We start from the raw sequence: 17,665 nt of genomic DNA on the forward strand, positions 1-17,665 counted from the left end.
AGCTTCCAGTGGTTTTCCTTTTCTCTTTTTCTAGGAACTGTTAACAGTTTCATAAACTTCACCACAGACCTAGCTCTCACCGCGCTGGTCTGTTCAATTAGTTACCATGGCAACCATGCCAAGGTAATCTATTCCAAAATGGCTAAGGGAGGATTATATTATACATGAATAAAAAGTCATACAGTAACACTTAATACTCAGGAAAACAAAATATAACAAAAACTAGAACCTATATGCTAGCTATTATTATTTCCGGACACTACTATTAGATGAAAATAAAGCCAGAGCCTTTATGCAATGGATCGTACTGCGTAGCAGAGCTTTTCTTCTTGTCTGTAAGTTGAGATCCTTTCTCTGAAAATCACCATCCCTGGTAACAGCTATTGAGACCAGGCTGAGTCCTGTTCTAAGATACTCCATGGTGTGTAAAACGTTGGACATTCAGCTTGTATGTTGACCCAAGAGACACTGGAGAAATGGAGAGATGGCTCAGAGGTTAAGAAACTTCATTTTACAAGTAAATTTTGAATCCAGTTTGAGAGAGGAAGATACTTGTACTCCTGGTAAGAAAAGCGAACCCTACCATCTATCTGTCAGGCACCATCCATACACACATGCTCCATTTACAAGAACAAGTCAAATGTGACTTGCATGCGTGTGGTGCTTTAGGTTGGGGATGGAGCAGATTTGGAAGACTTGATCATCCATGGGTACAGATACTCTGAGTTTTACTGTACCAGCATCCTATGAACATTGAAGTTGCAGAAACTCATTTCTTTATTCATGTATAAAACCATCACTAATGAGCATTAGATATATAATTATTTGCACATTTATATACAATTCTCAATTGAAGCATTTTGTATACTTGATGATACTCAAATTTGTGCTAAGGAAAATAGTCACTTCTTGAAGAGATAATAGAGTCTTATCATTTTACTCAGACAAATATAACTTGCTATTTTTGTTTTAATATAATGGCAGTGTACCTTGCACCATTAATAAGAGATAAATGTCACAAATGTAAAACACATGTGAGACAGTCGGATATATTTGCTTAATTATTTAGAAATAGGTTAAATCTCTGTGTTTACCAGTTACTAAGCTAGTGAAAATGTGGTTTTTTAGGTTATGCCATTTGCTGTATGAGAAAGTAGTACATGCAAAAATGAAACCAGTTTATGGCACATTCAAGAGTGTCTCTCTTCCCCTCTATCATTGTGTTTAGTGATCTATCACAATTTGTATTCAGAAGGAACCATTTCACAGAAAAGATTGGAGTAATTACCTTTTCTGAAGTACCTTTTAAGGAAAGTTTTGTAACTTCCTAGGGAAAACTTGTAGTGATTTTCTAAGGTGGCTTTTCAGGGATAAATGATGATTATCCTATCAAGGTAAATACATGCATGGCTTTCCAGGCACAAAAGATATAACTATGTGAAATAGCATGTTGTAATCATGAAGAGATGAGTATTTAGGAACAGTTGTAGAGCATTTTGAGAGGCCGGAAATGTTGAGTTGAAGTGATTTTCTATTTTGAAAATTATATCATCAAGGTATGGAATTATTACTATTATGATTTATTTTATTTTATTTATAAAGAAACTTCAGGTGGAATTTAATGAGTATAATTAAAGGAGGGGCACTATAGTATAGATAAATGAACAACTTAAATGATGTTAACAAAAATATCTTCAGATGGAAGACTGGTAATGTAAGAGAAAGCCTGCATCCAGCCTGCCTTTGAGTGTACAGGTACCAGAGAAAGATTTTTTTCCAAACTTCTCTGTATAGGACTAACTCGAATGTATAAAACCTGTAGTTAGATAGAATGGTTTATAATAATGAGGACATAAAAGCACTTAGTCAAGTCTCTTTGCTATGGTACTCTGCAGTATCCAGGCACCACTATCACATCTCTTCAAGTGCTGTAGTCAACAGTTTTAGTTCTTTATTGTCTAATCTGTCATTTATGACTAATTTCATTTCTTCTACCAAAAATAGCAGTGCTATTTTTTTCCATGTCATTGTGGCTCTTGGGGACACCTTTAGCTTAAACAATATAGATCATCTTGCTTCTGCAGTTCTTTCTCATTTATGTAGTGTAGGTTCCACCATTAGTCATGATTCTGCATCATCCATCATAAGTGTGGCCTCCAATGGTTTGCTTCACTGCTGTAATGCTGCAGAGTTGATAGTGAGTATACATGCAAGCCTTGGCCAGAGAGTGAGCAAAGAGATGGACAGTTACCTGCTTTCAGTGATATTCTGCCTCCTACTCATTATTTTGTAGTGTCAACATAGAATGGCAACTTTCTGGACTCTAGTACAATTTGACAATACAAGCTCCTTCGGAGCACACATTCTCTCTATTTTTTCTGTGCTGACACCAGTGTGGAACAGGAAAGGGGACTGTGGGCATAGTGAAAAAGTTACCACATGTTAGGGCAGTTCATCACTAACAAAGGACATGAAAGTGTGGGAACGTAAAGAAAGGGGAGGTAATCTGCTACAATTCCTGTAAGGTCTTGGTGCTACAGACTGGAAGTGGTTCCAGGTTCCATGTGGGAACCTAGAAAGGAGGTAGATTACCCACTGAATTTCATACATAATTAAGCCCCAAGATGATATGTGAGATGGTGATATTCTTTAAAATAGCAGTATGAACATACCCTCTGTCCAAGATTAAAATCACTATGATTAGCAAGCTGGAGTCATTTTTACAAGCAAACAACATGTGCTCTATCCAATAAATGCCACATTTACTACTAAAAGCATTTTTAAAAAGTTTTTTTTATTAGAAACAGAACTCTTGGGTTGGCTGGTTAAGTCACTACGGTAAGGCATGTAGGGATGACAATTTTCTCAGGGGGAAAATTGAAATACAAGTGCTTGGACAGAAGTGTATATTCTGTCTCTGTGTGCCCTCCTGGGCCAGCTTTATTACTCCTCCCGATGAAACCCTCTGACCACAAAAAAAGACAGTGTTCTAGTAAAAGCCCAAGAGCTGTGTCAAATCCCCATTTGTTCACCCAAATGGCAGTATTTGGTGTTGAAATATATCATATAGATGATACTGAAGATCGTGAAGAGACATATATGGAGGAAAAAGGAAGAATTTATAGTTACTATATGAGGTGTAAATGTTGGGCAGGCTGCATTAGCTCAGAGACAAGGACAAATTTTGCAGGAAGAACAAATAATGGGTAATTATAATATTTAATTTTATGGGATGGATTATTGCTAGATCGAGGCAAAAAGAAATTCAGATTGGATTTTTGTCAGATGTTTCTAAGAATTAACTTCCAGACAACACTGACTTTGTCAACTGCAGACTTAAATTTTTTAATATTCATGTGTTGACTTTTTCTAACATTTTCTAACTTTTTAATTGAATAGCTTTTTAGTTCCTCTTTGAGAAACTTAATCCAAGAGGAAGTAACAGCATACTTTCTTTGAAATTATTAGCAGTTTCTCTTTTCTCAGTTACAATATTCTTTGTTTGGTTGGTTCAGTTTGGCTTTTGAGACAGTTTGACTTTGGAGATCAGGCTGGCCTAAGTCTGATTTTGTAGATCAGACTGGCTTCCATTTGACTTTGTAGATTGCTGGCTCAAACTCATAAAGTCCCTGCCTCTCCCTCTCCACAGTTCATATTATAGGCAGAGACTGCCTATAATGCTTAGTTTTTTCTATTTTATTTCTAAATTCAAGATATTCACAGTATTGAGAGGAGAGTTCTAAGTGAAATCTTGGAAAGTTGGATTCTTAGGGAACGACCAAAATAACTAGAGCTATTTATGAAGGCAGCTGCTGAGAAATATACTGTTTACTGCTGAGTCATTTCCCCCTAATCTTATTCTCTAGCAAATATTTGCCTATTACAAAATAGAATGAGCATTTGGGAATATAACTTTCATGTATGGATATTATAATGATATTTGGTTTTTTTTAAAGAAAATAGTATGTAATTTTCTTACTTCAATAAAGGCATGGCTGGCATACTCCTTTAATACGGCTACACGGAGATGACTCAGAAAGGAGACCCAACAGGGACATGCAACAGAAACTCAAGACTGTCCTGAATTGAAATTTTTAAAAAAAAAATGTAGAGAACTGGGGATATAGCTTAGTGCTATGACACGTGCTTAGAATGCAGGGGGCACTGGAACAAGAAAGAATGAACAAAGTGGAGAAAATATGTGTGGGGAGTGGTGAGACAAAGAGAGAAAGGAAATCAACAAAAATGATCAAAAGAGATTGATAAGAATGAATATAGAATTTAGAGAACTTATATATATGTACACACAGAACAAAAATAAGGCCTATGACTGTCTTTTTGTATCCCATTTGTGAAAAGTAATGACCTTCCTAACACTGCATCATGAATTTGCTATGACTGGATGAATCTCAAAAAGTCTTTGGTTACAGGATCCTCTCTCTAACTTATCAAAGAGTCCATCAAGTTCTCTGGCTCCCTGCTCAGCTTCTGAGGAACCAATGACTTACATTTGATGTAGCAGTTTCTGCCATTCAATCCTTAGGCCCATTGTGCTTTACTAGGATTAAAGCTAAAATAAAATTGAAATAGCATTTTTTCAAATATTTTCTAACACAGCTGGATTCTAAAACCTAAATGAAATTTCATAGAAGAAACGTTTACTAGAAGGGGGACAATATTAAACCAAACTCCTTTTTTTGTCCAAGGAAATAACATGGCAGAACAAAATAAGTTTCAGAAGGTATTGAGAAAAATATAGTTCCATCTAATAAGTGTGTGTGAAGAAAAGATAATTCACACAATACGATTTTTGCCTTTGTAGTGATGTGCTTAGACTCAGATTAATGTAATAGTACAGGATGGATACGACAGAACAGGTTTAAATGAGGTTTTACTTTTCCTTTCTGATTTATTCATGGGATAAACAGCTCTAGTCACATTTTCTTTGTTTTAAAATAAGTTTTTAGTAACAGGAAAGAGATCCATGCGTATGAAAATAAAATCTTTTATCTATGTTTTAGCACTTTGAGTAGAAGTTCTCAATCATTGATTTTGATCCATTGGGGGTTGAACAATCCTTTCACAGCAGTCACCTAAAAATATTGGAAAACACAGATATTTACTATGATTTGTAATAGCATCAACATCACAGTTAATTAGGATGAAGGGTTATTTTATGGTTGGATATCACAAAAGTATGAGGAACTGTATAAAAGTATCTCAGTATTAGGAAGGTTGAGAACAACTAATTTAGAGAAATACTTTGTCCGTTAGTATGTATTTTCAATGAGCCTTGATTTTAAAAGCTGTTACTTGGTGATGGTGTTGTGATGAGAGGCAGCATCTCACTGTGTAGTTAGGGTGGTCTTGAACTATCTTTCTGCCTTAGCTTCCTGAATAATATGGTCACAGTCAGGAATCATTATAGCTAGCTTTGAAATATTTTTTTCCTCTTAGGAAGACGTTTTTTAAAAGACAGTGCAGAGATGTTTTTCACCCCATTGCTAATATCACACATTTCTAAATACATTTGACCAACTAAGAAACTAATTTCCCCCCTCACTTTTATCTAAGCTGCTAACTTACTTTCAGTTTCACAGGTATCTTAACCACCATCATTTCCATTCTAGAAGCCAATACAAAGGGTTACATTGACATTGGTCATCGTATCCATCTGGTCAGTGGCAGTCTTTTCTTTTTATGTATGCCCTTAAATTATTGATAAGTACTGATAAGTACCTATAGCATGTCTGTGTTTCTGTTACCCTCAATTTATGGGCTCATAGGAAAAGAACTAAGGACCAACCCCTGCTCTCTACACTGTACTAGAAGACAACTGATATCCAGGGCAACACTGATATAATAAGCTTCATCATTTGTTGAAGGAATGTCTTGGTACTGTCATTGGAAGTGAGTTAGTAGGTCAGACTTATCTTCAACTGTGTACATGTATTTGCATATATGTATCTGTCTGTGTGTGTGTACATGTGTATGTATGTATGTATCTGTATATGCATGTATATGTGTGTGAGTGTATGTGTATATGTATATATGTGTGTGTGTGTATAAGTGAGTGTGTATGTGTGTATGTGTATATGTAGTATATGTGTGTGAGTGAGTGTATATATGTGTATATGTATGTATGTGTCTGTGAGTGTGTGTGTATGTGTGTGTGTGTGTGTTGTGTGTGTGTGTGTGTGTGTGTATCTGGGTATGAGAGTCTCATCCTGTAGGAGGTAATAAACATATTAAAGGAGATTATTATATGAGAAAAAATTCATAGGTGCCCAGTGAGCTATTCAGTCATCTAGTAACATTGGAATGGATTTGGACGTTGACATCATAGTCTGGGTCATGATTAAGTGCTCTGCCATTTCTTCGGTTGCTCTGTTTGAGTGTTGGTGATTAAAGAGTCTTTATGGTTGTATCTTTTATCATTGCTCATTTCCCCAGCCCTCAATATTAGGAGAATGTCTATCTTCCCTGGTATTCCACATCTTCCATTTATATTTCCCATGCCCCAGAACAGGAATCACTGAACTCTACTTCCATTGGCTAAAAATTGGCATTTAGAACCTGACATTTGGGTCCTGGGTGTGTTTTCTGCTCAAATATCTTTCTTTCTTCATTTTACATTCTCATTAAGGTTATGAATATGGATAATAATATTAATAATATATGTGGAAATCACATCTGTATTTACTCTTGTATATGTCTGTCTATATTGTAAGCTGAAAATGACTTCATGCTGGAAACCTTGACTACTTTTGCACCTGAAGGGTTAATTCTAACTTTCTTTTCCTTCCTTTCTTTTCCCAGGGTCCATTTTACACCCATGCACAATTCTTTCTCCATTAGGAAAACATAAATAAGTAAATAAAAATAGCAAAATACACTTTGTTTTGAAATTTCCTTCATATTTCTTCTTGTATTTAAAGTTCATTGTACCACCTGTCTGTGAAATATTTATTACTTAGAATGTAAGATGTCTGAACAATATAAGACACATTTATTCCTTGGATCACTCATATCATGTTTACATGTTGCTTGTTAATTCTGAATATTTCATAATTAATATCCTTACCAGCTATGCTTTACATACTAGGGAAAGACATAGGAAAGGCTGGAAATAGTGATGACTGAGTAATTGAACTTGGTAAAATTATCTATGGCCTCTGGTTATATAACTCTAGAGTAGCACACAGGAATTACTTGAACCTTTTGAAAAATACTAATACCTGGGTCTCTGTTCAAGAGATGCAGATTTGACTTTCATGGGATTCTGGATGGACAATGGGACTTTTAAGACTGCACAGGGCAATCTGATGTGAAGGCAAAAATGATTCAAGTTCAAGATTTCTCCTCGCTTGGGTAAACTGTGTCTCCTTGAATCTTGGAGCTGCCTTGTTTCCCGAATGGATATATTCCAAGCTGAGTAAATGGAAACATGCAAGATTTGATTTTGAACAACAGGAAACTTTGTATGGTAGGTGTTATGCTAACATAAAATTGTAGATGTGATGATGGGAAAAGTCAGTGTTATTGTGATAAAAATATAATTAAAATCTTTCAAATTACATTTGCCTGCATGAATGCCCAGTTGGTAATGCACATGTGAATGTGTGGGAGCCACGGGACTAATTTAGTCCTCAAAATATATCCACATTGCTTTCTGAGACTGGTTCTTGGTCTCCCTCCCCACATAACCAGTAAGTTCCAGGAATTCTCCTGCCTCTGCATTGTCAATGCTGAGGTTACAAGCACATGCACCATGCCAGACTGTTTTACAGGGTTCTTATGTATATACTCTCCATTTCTTGTAATCTATAAATATTTAAGTGCTTAAATGTAACAGAAGAGAAACTATGTCAATATCTCTTTGTGTCTTTTTATTTTTATGATTTAGGGCACAACCCAACCTTGACATTTAGACTTGTTTTATTGATTATTTTGCAAGTCTAAGACAAACATCCACAATTCACTTTGGATTAAGTGGTGCATTCTAACTTTAACCAGTGACTTATAGCAGGAAATACAAAGTGATTCGTGTTCACGATTTATTCAGTTTAATAATCTCACTACAGATGTGGGTGATATTCTGTCTGTTTTAAGTATTCATCTGGAACCAACATGAATATTTAAAATCAGTGCACTTCAATGGTGTATATTAAAGTTATAAATTTAAATTAAGAATGCAGTTTCTTTTAGAAAATATAAAAAATATAATGGACACTAGAGTAAACCTTCTCTATAATAGATGTTTTCTATGAGGTACATTCCCTGTACTCAACAAGCTTCCATTGAAATTTTTAGTCAACAGTAGGTAATTGTACCTGAAAATAAAATTTTAGGATAAAAATTATTCTCTGGATACTTTCTAATATTCAAAGGCATATTATTTTATACTATTTATAACTAAGGAGAAGTTAATATATACTGATAGTATGCTGATTTGAATATGTATGATACAGGGAGTGGCACTATTATGAGATGTCACATTGTTGGAGGAAGTGTATCACTGTGGGGTTGGGCTCCTCCTAGCTGCCTAGAAGCCAGTTTTCTTCTGTTTACTTCCAGAACAATATAGAACTCTCAAGCTTCTCAAGCACCATGCCTGCTTGGATGCTGCCATGCTTCTTGCTGTGATGATAATGGACTGAACCTCAGAAACAGTAAGCCAACCCTTTATAATACTTGCCTTGGTCATGGTGTCTCTTCACAGCAATAAAACCCAAACTAAGACAGATAGCTTTAATTATCTCAGTCACAGAAAATATAGCTTCATTCTGGAGTTCTCTATTAAGCCTGTGAAATAGATTCAGGTCTCACACTAATGGCACTTCCACACAACCTCTCAAAATATGATAGGCTGGCTTCTGAGAGGGAGTGTCTTATGATGACAAATCTTGTTTATAAAATGATTGGAATTTAGAACTACCTAGGCAAAAAATACTTGGGTCTATCTTTAGGGTACTTTCAGATAGATTTAAATGAAGTGGGAATACCCATGCATAATGGTGCAGGCATTATTCAATGGGCTGGCATCATAGACCAAATATAAAAGAGTAAGGTGAACTGAACACCAACATTCAACTCTCTGTTTTCCGACTGCTGATTCAGTGTGACCAGCCATTCATGTTTCTGCTACTCTGACTTTCTACTCAAACAGACCCGTACTCTCAAACTGTGAGGAAAAATAAACCTGTTCTTCCTTGTTTGGATTTTTCTTAGATATTTTTAGCTCAGCAGTGATCACAGTAACAAAGATTTGTCTGTGAGCAAACCTGTCCCAGACTTCAGGCAGATAACAAAAGCCTTGCAATAATATGCACCAGAATTCCCAAAATGTCCCCTTTGCTCTTTCTATCAAACTAGCCTAGATCACATATGTGGGGAATCAGATGCCAACTGATAATGTAAGGAGTAGTATGTGGGAATTGAAGCAAAGACATTGAACATGGCTATCACTTAAGCTGATTACCAACGGAAGCTTTATTTGACTCAGCTCTGAGAAACAAACGAACAAACAAACAACAAAGTCAGCTTTGCCTTTAAATATGTGCTGTAATTTGTTAACCACACTAGAATGTTTTGAGGTAAAATTGACACTAAATATGAAAGCACAGGAACTTCTCAGGAAGGATCTGGTAGGTAGGCATGTGTACAAGTGCATGTATGTGTGTGCTTTATAATTTATCATTATCGGCACTTTCTCATCCTTCAATGATCTTCCTTGTGATGATGAGGCTGTCATTATTCTGAAAGTTTTCCTTTGACTTCTGGATTCCTTTTATGTTCAGTCTTTAGGGGAGTCTAGAGGAAGGCCAGTATTGACAGCAAAAGAGGGGTGCGAACCTTCTTTTGATCTCAACAGAGACTTTCTAGCAGCAATTTCCAATTCTACTGCTTTTGCCCAAATGAATTGGTCTGTTTTTAGTTTACCCCCACAGTGCAGTCAAAGATAAGCTTGAACTTCCTATTTTCTTGCCTTTACCTACAAAATACTGGGACTATAGGATTATACCACCTGACCCATTCTATGAAGTACTGAGGACCCATAAAGCATGTCAGCAAGCTCTTTATCCACTGAGCTACATTCCAGCTCAAATAAATACATTTTATTTTTGTTGCAGTTTAGGTGATGTTAATCTTCATTGCCAATTTGAAGGGATATAGAATCAGCATAAACCATCCTTTAGATATGATGATGAAGAGATTTATTTAACAAGACAAGAAGATGCACCCTAAATGTGGATAACGCCATCCTCTAGACTGGGGCAATAGACTGAATAAAATGTGCAAGTAACCTGAGACCCCACGTACAACTCTCTCCACTTCACAGATGTGGGTACAATATAGTGAGCTGCCTCACAGTTCTGTCAGCAATCTTCCCTGACAGGATCAATGGTTCCTCAAATTAAGCTAAAATAAATTGCTTCCTTCCTAAGTTGCTTTGGGCAGGTGTTTTGCTATAATAATAAGAAAAATAACTAATACAGGAAGTGAAGGAAATTCCTTAATTATTGTCTTGACTTAAGTTATTTATGCATGCTTCTTTAGTAGAGAGCAAACTACTTTAATATAAAGCCCATGGTGTGTGTGTGTGTGTGTGTGTGTGTGTGTGTGTGTGTGTGTGTGTGTTTCAGAGCTGGGGACCGAACCCAGGGCCTTATGCTCCCTAGGCAAGCGCTCTACCGCTGAGCTAAATCCCCAACCCCATGTGTGTGTGTTTAACATGTACACTGATGTATGGCTGTGCTATGGTCAATATACAACCATATTTACCTTTTCTACTTTTATCACACTTTTTTATGTATGACAAAGAATATTTAATATGATGAGCTGATGCATAACCTGAAAATGGGAAACCGTTTCTAGGATTTTATTCCACATGTACCCTTTATCACAGAATATTTATTATTTAGGCCACATGTGTGATAAGCAAGGGATCCATTAGGTTCTATAGACCTAATTATTCCTATTAAGTGGACTAAGTGCAGCTAAAAAAGGAACTATTAATGTTGGCAATTAAAAAAATATACATGAAGTCAAATTTATGTATATTAATGTATACATATGTATGTATGTTTCTTGACAACCACCATCATAAAACAGTACCTCCCCATTGTCTCAAATATTTCCTAGATGTCTGTTTTGCCCCCTGAAAATCCCATGAATGTTATCGGCAGATATTTTCCTCTATAAGGTTTTACCCTGATGTAAGCTTTTCTTTCTGATTTGTTTTCTCAGTTCTCCACTCTTTGTAACAAGAAAGCATACTCACCCAGGTGATTCTCTTTGTCAGAGAGGCCACTTGGAGTGGCTGCCATTTTTCTTCTTCTTTCTTCATAAGAGCCAGAGCAAGTACTGCAAATTCACAACAAAGATTTGGATGGTTCTTTTATGAAAAGTGCTAGACTTCTTTCATGCGAGATGTGTTTGTTTAAAAGCATTTAAAATTGATATTGTCAGAGAGCCTGCTGCTAGAGTCTGCCATTTCATTATGCCAGGGCAGCAGGGCTCTCCTATGTTCCATATCAGATTACAGCAGCAGGAGGCAGAGGGGCATAATTTGAAAAATAGAATCTAATGATTTTGTTGTTTTCAGTTGGCTAGAGGGAGGCTCCCTACAGATGCACAAGCCTATATCAGCAAAGGTATAGGTGATTTGTCACACACCATTATAAACCTGTGGGAATACAGGCTGGGATTTGAGGGAGATTAAATAAGACACAGGGATAAGAAAAGGTATTTTATAGAGATAAAGAAAAAAATATGAAGGGGAAAAAAGGCAATAGTTTGAGAAAGGAGGATATCATTTCAGAGACTAACATGCTAATTTGATGCTCTCTATCACATTTGCTTTTCTTTTTATCTATATTTTTTGGTTATTAAGATGAGCTAATTTTATGTGTGCTTCTGTTGATATCTGTTTGTGACAAATGAAGACATATTAGTTAGAGTGGAAAACTATTACTCATCTTAACCTTAGTCATACTTTAGATAGCTTCTTTCTAAACTTTACTATCTTCCTATGCTTTATATGATTGGTGTCCAAAATAATTTACCAAGAAATTTTATTTTAAAATCTGAATTGAAGTAATTTGGGGAACTCATAGTATCTTTTTGGTTAGCAAGGTGTTACAGGATGGACTCAATGCAAAAGTTAAGAGGAATGGATGATTGACAAGATATCTGTAGTTGGGACAATCTGAGGTACCATCATCACTTAGAAACTACTTAGGAAACGCCTCTTCAGCCTTATTCCCAAGAGACATACCCATCTTGAGCCAAGATCAACAAGATTCCCTATACTTCTCCCACCTGCTATTCCTAGTAGCTTCAGTACTCAGACTGACTTATTTTCTTGGTCATAAGCTTACCTATAGCTATGAGTCAGGCATTCAAATCTTAAAACTGTAAACTCTACCTGAGGGCCTCAAGAATATATTAAGTACAAAGAATTTTCCTTCAACTAAATAATGAGTTAGTTTGGGCAGTCTATTTATATTTCATTTCCAAATGGCTCCAGCAAAACAAAAATATTCACCAATTGTTTGCCTTTTTATTTGTTCCTTGATAACTTATACATACCTATGATACTTTTGGCTGCTCTATTCTACCTCATCAATGATCCCATCCCATCCCCATCCTAGCCAGATTAACCCTAACTTCATGATTTAAAGTCTGATGACCCCATTTAGTTTAGACAGGTTCATTTGTGTCATCGCTGTGTTAGAACTATTCATTAGAACCCACTGGTGTCTCCAGTGGTTATATAATTGGAGGTAATGATTGACCTCTCCATGAATCTATCACTCTATCTAATAGTCAACAGTAAGAAGTAGGGCCTCTGAGTCATCCATCCATGGCAGTATACTGGGATACTTTTGGACAAACCAGTACAGCATCTGTAGCTCCTTTGAGTCGTTGATCGTAGTGGCTACCTCTCACAGCTGATGGTATTTTCAGTCTTTCTCTTATCATCTTACTCTTATGTTCTTCCTGTCCCATCTTCCAACTGTTTCCTGAGCCTTAGAGGAGATAGTATGAATATCTTTCATAAACACCAACATTCATTCATTACTTATTTTCAGTACCTTGATCAACTATGTGTCTGCATTCATCAGAAGGAGAGGCTTCTTTTAGTAAGAGTAGCAGTTATCTACAGGTGTAAATCTAAGCATTTAGAAGGCAGTTTGACACCATTTGATTTAACTAAGCAATGTTATTTAGTTGTCTCTAAGAACCTATGACCTTCGATGCCATGGATTTTTGACAAGTTTTACAGTATCAGTTATGAGCTCCCTACTGTGGAGGCAGCTTCAAATTCAATCAAGTGTGCTTGGTTACCACAATACTAGGAATGCTACTATTGCATGAGAGTGGGCTTTAAAAAAAAAGAGGAAACAAAATAAAGAAAAACCCAAACAAACAAATAAAAAGACAAACAAAAAACAAAACTGATACATGGGTCTGTTCACAAGGCTTACAACTGTCGCGTGCTCAATGTCCCGCCAGTAAGAACGACGCGCGGCAACAGAATTCTTCTGCGAGCAAGCCTTTACTGTGTTACAGCTCTTCTTAGTGTTACAGCTCTTCTGAGTGTTACAGCTCTCTTGAACAGGGACTCCGAGCAGCAAAATCACTCGGCTTATATAGACAACAGTATGCTAATTAACTCTCAGGGATTGGTGGGGCTTGGATCACCCCACTACTTGTCCTCCAGGGATTGGCGGAGAATGAATCACCTCATTAGCATATTAACGGTCAACTGACACCTGGTGCATAAACCGCACATGTGCAGTACCGCTGTTCACCACTAGAGGGAGCCCTAGCAAGGGGACAAGCCTGCACATGCGCAGTAAGTCGTTTATATCCAGACAAGGCTGGATGTCGGCGCCTTCTTTGTTTTGCCGCGCCGCTCTCTACATCTCCCCCTTTTTTGTTTAATAAAATGACTGGTCTAGATCTGGGTGTCACGTCAATCTTGTCATTGCTCCTGTCTTAGGTCGTTCTCATCCAAACTCGGCCTTACCCGTCATAGAGTTACCCTATCGCCACCGGGCCCCGTGTCTTAGGTTGGTCCGAGTTCGAGGAAAGTTGCCCGTCCCTGGATACAATGACTCCACATGACTGTGACAAAAATGATCTAGGGCGATCTCTTGATCTTTCAAAGAGGCCAGCCATATGTTGGGAGAAGTACCCTTTTTAATGGTGGTCATAGCCTGGTAAACAACCACTTTGTGTCTGGCATGTTCTCTTTATAAACAGCCAATTAGCCAGAGACCTACTCCGCATCCCAGGAGGACAATAGCTCCCCGGGACAAACATGCCCGCCCACTCCTTGACAAGGGAGAAAGCATTGGTAATCCATGAGGTAAAGTCTTCAACTGTGATGGGGTCCAGCCTAGTGCTGTTGAGGACAGCAATCTGCATCAGCAATTGTCTTGATAGTTGCTCTGCTTTCATGGACCAGTTTCCTTTCAGATAATTCGAGATTTCTTTGCTCTGTTGAAAATTCTGAGAAAAGTTAGCTCGCAAAGGAATAATGCATAAACCTCTAAGGGAGGAAACACAAGAGAGCTGTGTCATATGATACAGTGCTTCAATTTGTTCTTGAACTAAATCTATCCTTTGATTGGCTAATAGAAGGCCAGATGCCAAATGGGTATTAAATTCTTCTTGTATCTCTAGCGCCACTGCAGTTCTTTATACAATCTGATTGACAGTCTTAGCCATCTGTATTTGATTGGTCATAGCGATTTCAGCTGTGGTAGCTGCGGCAGCAGACAGCACAATGGCTGAAATTATGGCTGCCGTAATTCCAAAATCTCTTTTGGCTCTCAGCAAATTAAGAATAGGAAAGCTATCTGGGTTTGCCTCCACTGGGATTGGCACAAAGGAGGGAATCTTAACCATCACTGCGGTGTCATTGGTGCCATCCCAGCATTCAGCTAAATAGCAGACTACCTCAGAGCTATTACAATATAAAGCACCACTGCTTACATTAGTGCTTATCAGAAAAAAGGTGATCTAGCACATACTGAAGTACTAGTGGCAGTATTATTTACCAAGAGGTTATTATATTGAATATTGATCAACCTGGTATCACCTTTTTCTGGTAGCTGAAACATTATACAGCACGAAGTTCTCTCCCATCAACCTAGCAAAGGGGGTCAGGGATGTATATGCCCCTTGCTCATTGGACAGCACCCATTGAAACCAAGGCCAGAGATTATGCTTGCCAGTCTTATTCTCAAAACAGTAGAATTGCTATGAACTGGCATGGGTACTGGCCAGGATCTGGCAATAGCCCACAGGGTGAGCGAATTAACCTGTATTACCATTCCCAGTAGTAATAGTAGGGTTCATAGTCTCATCTTCAGGAAGAGCAGAAGACAATCTTCGAGTCAAACGCTCAGGTACCCAAATTGGATTTTCTTGATTCTGCAGAAAAACACAAATTGCTCCCCTAGATCTCGAAATCATGGGATCTGGGCCACACCATTCATCAGTTAAGACATCCTTCCACTTTACTTCTGCATTAGTTATAGGTGTAGTAGTAGCATGGCGATCCGCAGCAGAGCGGCCATGCACATCCAAAATTAAGAAATTTAGAGTAAAAAGAGCTAAAGAAAGTTGTTCTTTTGGTGTTTGGCTGCTGGCAATTCCCTCCTTTTTTTTTTAATAAGCTCTTTTAAGGTACGATGTACTCTTTCCACAGTTCCTTGACCCTGGGGATTGTATGGTAAGCCTGTAGTATGTTTGACCTGCATTGTCTGGCAAAATGCCTGAAAGGACTTTGCAGTATAGGCAGGCCCGTTGTCTGTCTTGAAACTATCAGGCTTTCCCCAGGCTGCCCATGCCTCTAAGCAATGGCTAATGGCATTACAAGCCTTTTCACCAGTCATCAGAGTAGCGTGTATAATACCGGAACAGGTATCAACAGAAACATGAGCATATTTTAAATTTTACCAGTTTTATGTCAACTTTCTGTTATCAATGTTACATTTTTTAAAACCATATCCAATAACTTAAAAGCCAATAGTCCATAACCAAGGCATGTAGAGAATATTTATACATTTAAAACCAATCAGAAAGTAAAATTGAAGTGGCTACACATATCTTAGCTACAGGTGCAAGGCTCCAAGGGCCGATTGAAACTGCTTTTTTAAGAGAAGCACCTTGTCACTTGCTAAATCTCCTTGAGACCAGGAATCCAAGTAGGCACACTCAAGTTTATCTTTTTGTTTGATTCTCCTGAATAAATTTTCAGGCGGTCTACCTCTATCAAATCTGATCAGTATGACTCTGTGAGGTTTCCAGAGCCTAATCACATACCTAGCAATAGCCTCAATTTGAGCCACAACAAAAGCTGCACTGACCCCATTTTTTATCTCTGCCTTCTCTCTGTTCCTTTTATCCCCTTTTCTTTTCTTTTTTTCTTTCAAGACCTATTCTCCCTCTGACACACTTTCTTGTTGCTCTGTAAGGACCCTCTGACCTGTCCTAACGGCTCTAATGGCTTCCTCACATCGTTTATCCTCTAAGCAGGCAGGGACCATTTGCCAAAGAGGTTTTGGTCCGGGCTTAAGCTTGCCGTCAGTGGCTTCTCTATCCCACACAAAGAAAAAAAGAAACAAAATTACCAGCCTTGCCCACATAGGATCCATAACTTTCGGTTTCTTCACAGTGGCTCTCCACCTAGGCCCATATCTTTCTTCCTCATATCTGGCTGCCTCTTCCTCTAATTCCTCCTCCTCCGACTCTGACAACTCTTGCTCAGAGTCACTGCCAGCCAGTTCTAAGGCTTCTAATTCTTTTAATGGATACAAAGTATCCTCTCTGGATGACTTGTACTTCGTCCTAAGGGCATACCTATATTTTCCTCTGGCAGCGTTTCTTCTGCCTTTTGTATCTCTTTCACTTTTGTTTTAGTAACCTTTTTCTTTTTGCGTGCTCCTAATTTCTCACTCTGCTCCGTTTCTGACATGCTCTCTTCCAAAAAAAGGGGCATGCCTCTCGAAGCTTACCTTTTAATTTACCTTCTCGCAGTTCTGAATCCTCTTCAGCACACTGAAGGGTCCCCTGGGTACCGGCAATGTTGTTTTCCAGGTTTCGGCACCACTTGTCACGCGCCCAATGTCCCGCCAGTAAGAACGACGCGCGGCAACAGAATTCTTCTGCGAGCAAGCCTTTACTGTGTTACAGCTCTTCTTAGTGTTACAGCTCTTCTGAGTGTTACAGCTCTCTTGAACAGGGACTCCGAGCAGCAAAATCACTCGGCTTATATAGACAACAGTATGCTAATTAACTCTCAGGGATTGGTGGGGCTTGGATCACCCCACTACTTGTCCTCCAGGGATTGGCGGAGAATGAATCACCTCATTAGCATATTAACGGTCAACTGACACCTGGTGCACAAACCGCACATGTGCAGTACCGCTGTTCACCACTAGAGGGAGCCCTAGCAAGGGGACAAGCCTGCACATGCGCAGTAAGTCGTTTATATCCAGACAAGGCTGGATGTCGGCGCCATCTTTGTTTCGCCGCGCTGCTCTCTACATACAACTGAATAAAAAGCCTGATGACATTTTTTTTTTCTCCCAGGTGCCTAAATAGAGCTCTCTGGGAATATGTATTTTAGAAAATGCACTGTTGC

The 17,665-nt window shown here is 38.1% G+C and overlaps 1 long non-coding RNA gene across 3 annotated transcripts; it reads right to left on the bottom strand.

Annotated features, from left to right (window-relative positions):
• Window positions 1-4,884: 4,884 nt before the first annotated feature.
• On the bottom strand, window positions 4,885-17,433 carry LOC108351364 (uncharacterized). 3 transcript variants are annotated; one of them, XR_010052693.1, is made up of 5 exons: window positions 17,049-17,433; window positions 13,494-15,450; window positions 11,285-11,367; window positions 7,239-7,431; window positions 4,885-5,093 (listed from the first exon to the last, which is right to left on the bottom strand). It is a non-coding gene; the product is annotated as an uncharacterized LOC108351364 (long non-coding RNA). The 3 variants fall into 3 exon arrangements; XR_001838635.3 differs by having other exon boundaries at window positions 17,037-17,433; XR_010052694.1 differs by lacking the exon at window positions 7,239-7,431 and having other exon boundaries at window positions 17,037-17,432.
• Window positions 17,434-17,665: the final 232 nt, after the last annotated feature.

Source organism: Rattus norvegicus, chromosome 6 (genome assembly GCF_036323735.1).
Source record: "Rattus norvegicus strain BN/NHsdMcwi chromosome 6, GRCr8, whole genome shotgun sequence".
In the NCBI taxonomy this organism is placed as follows: Eukaryota; Metazoa; Chordata; class Mammalia; order Rodentia; family Muridae; genus Rattus; species Rattus norvegicus.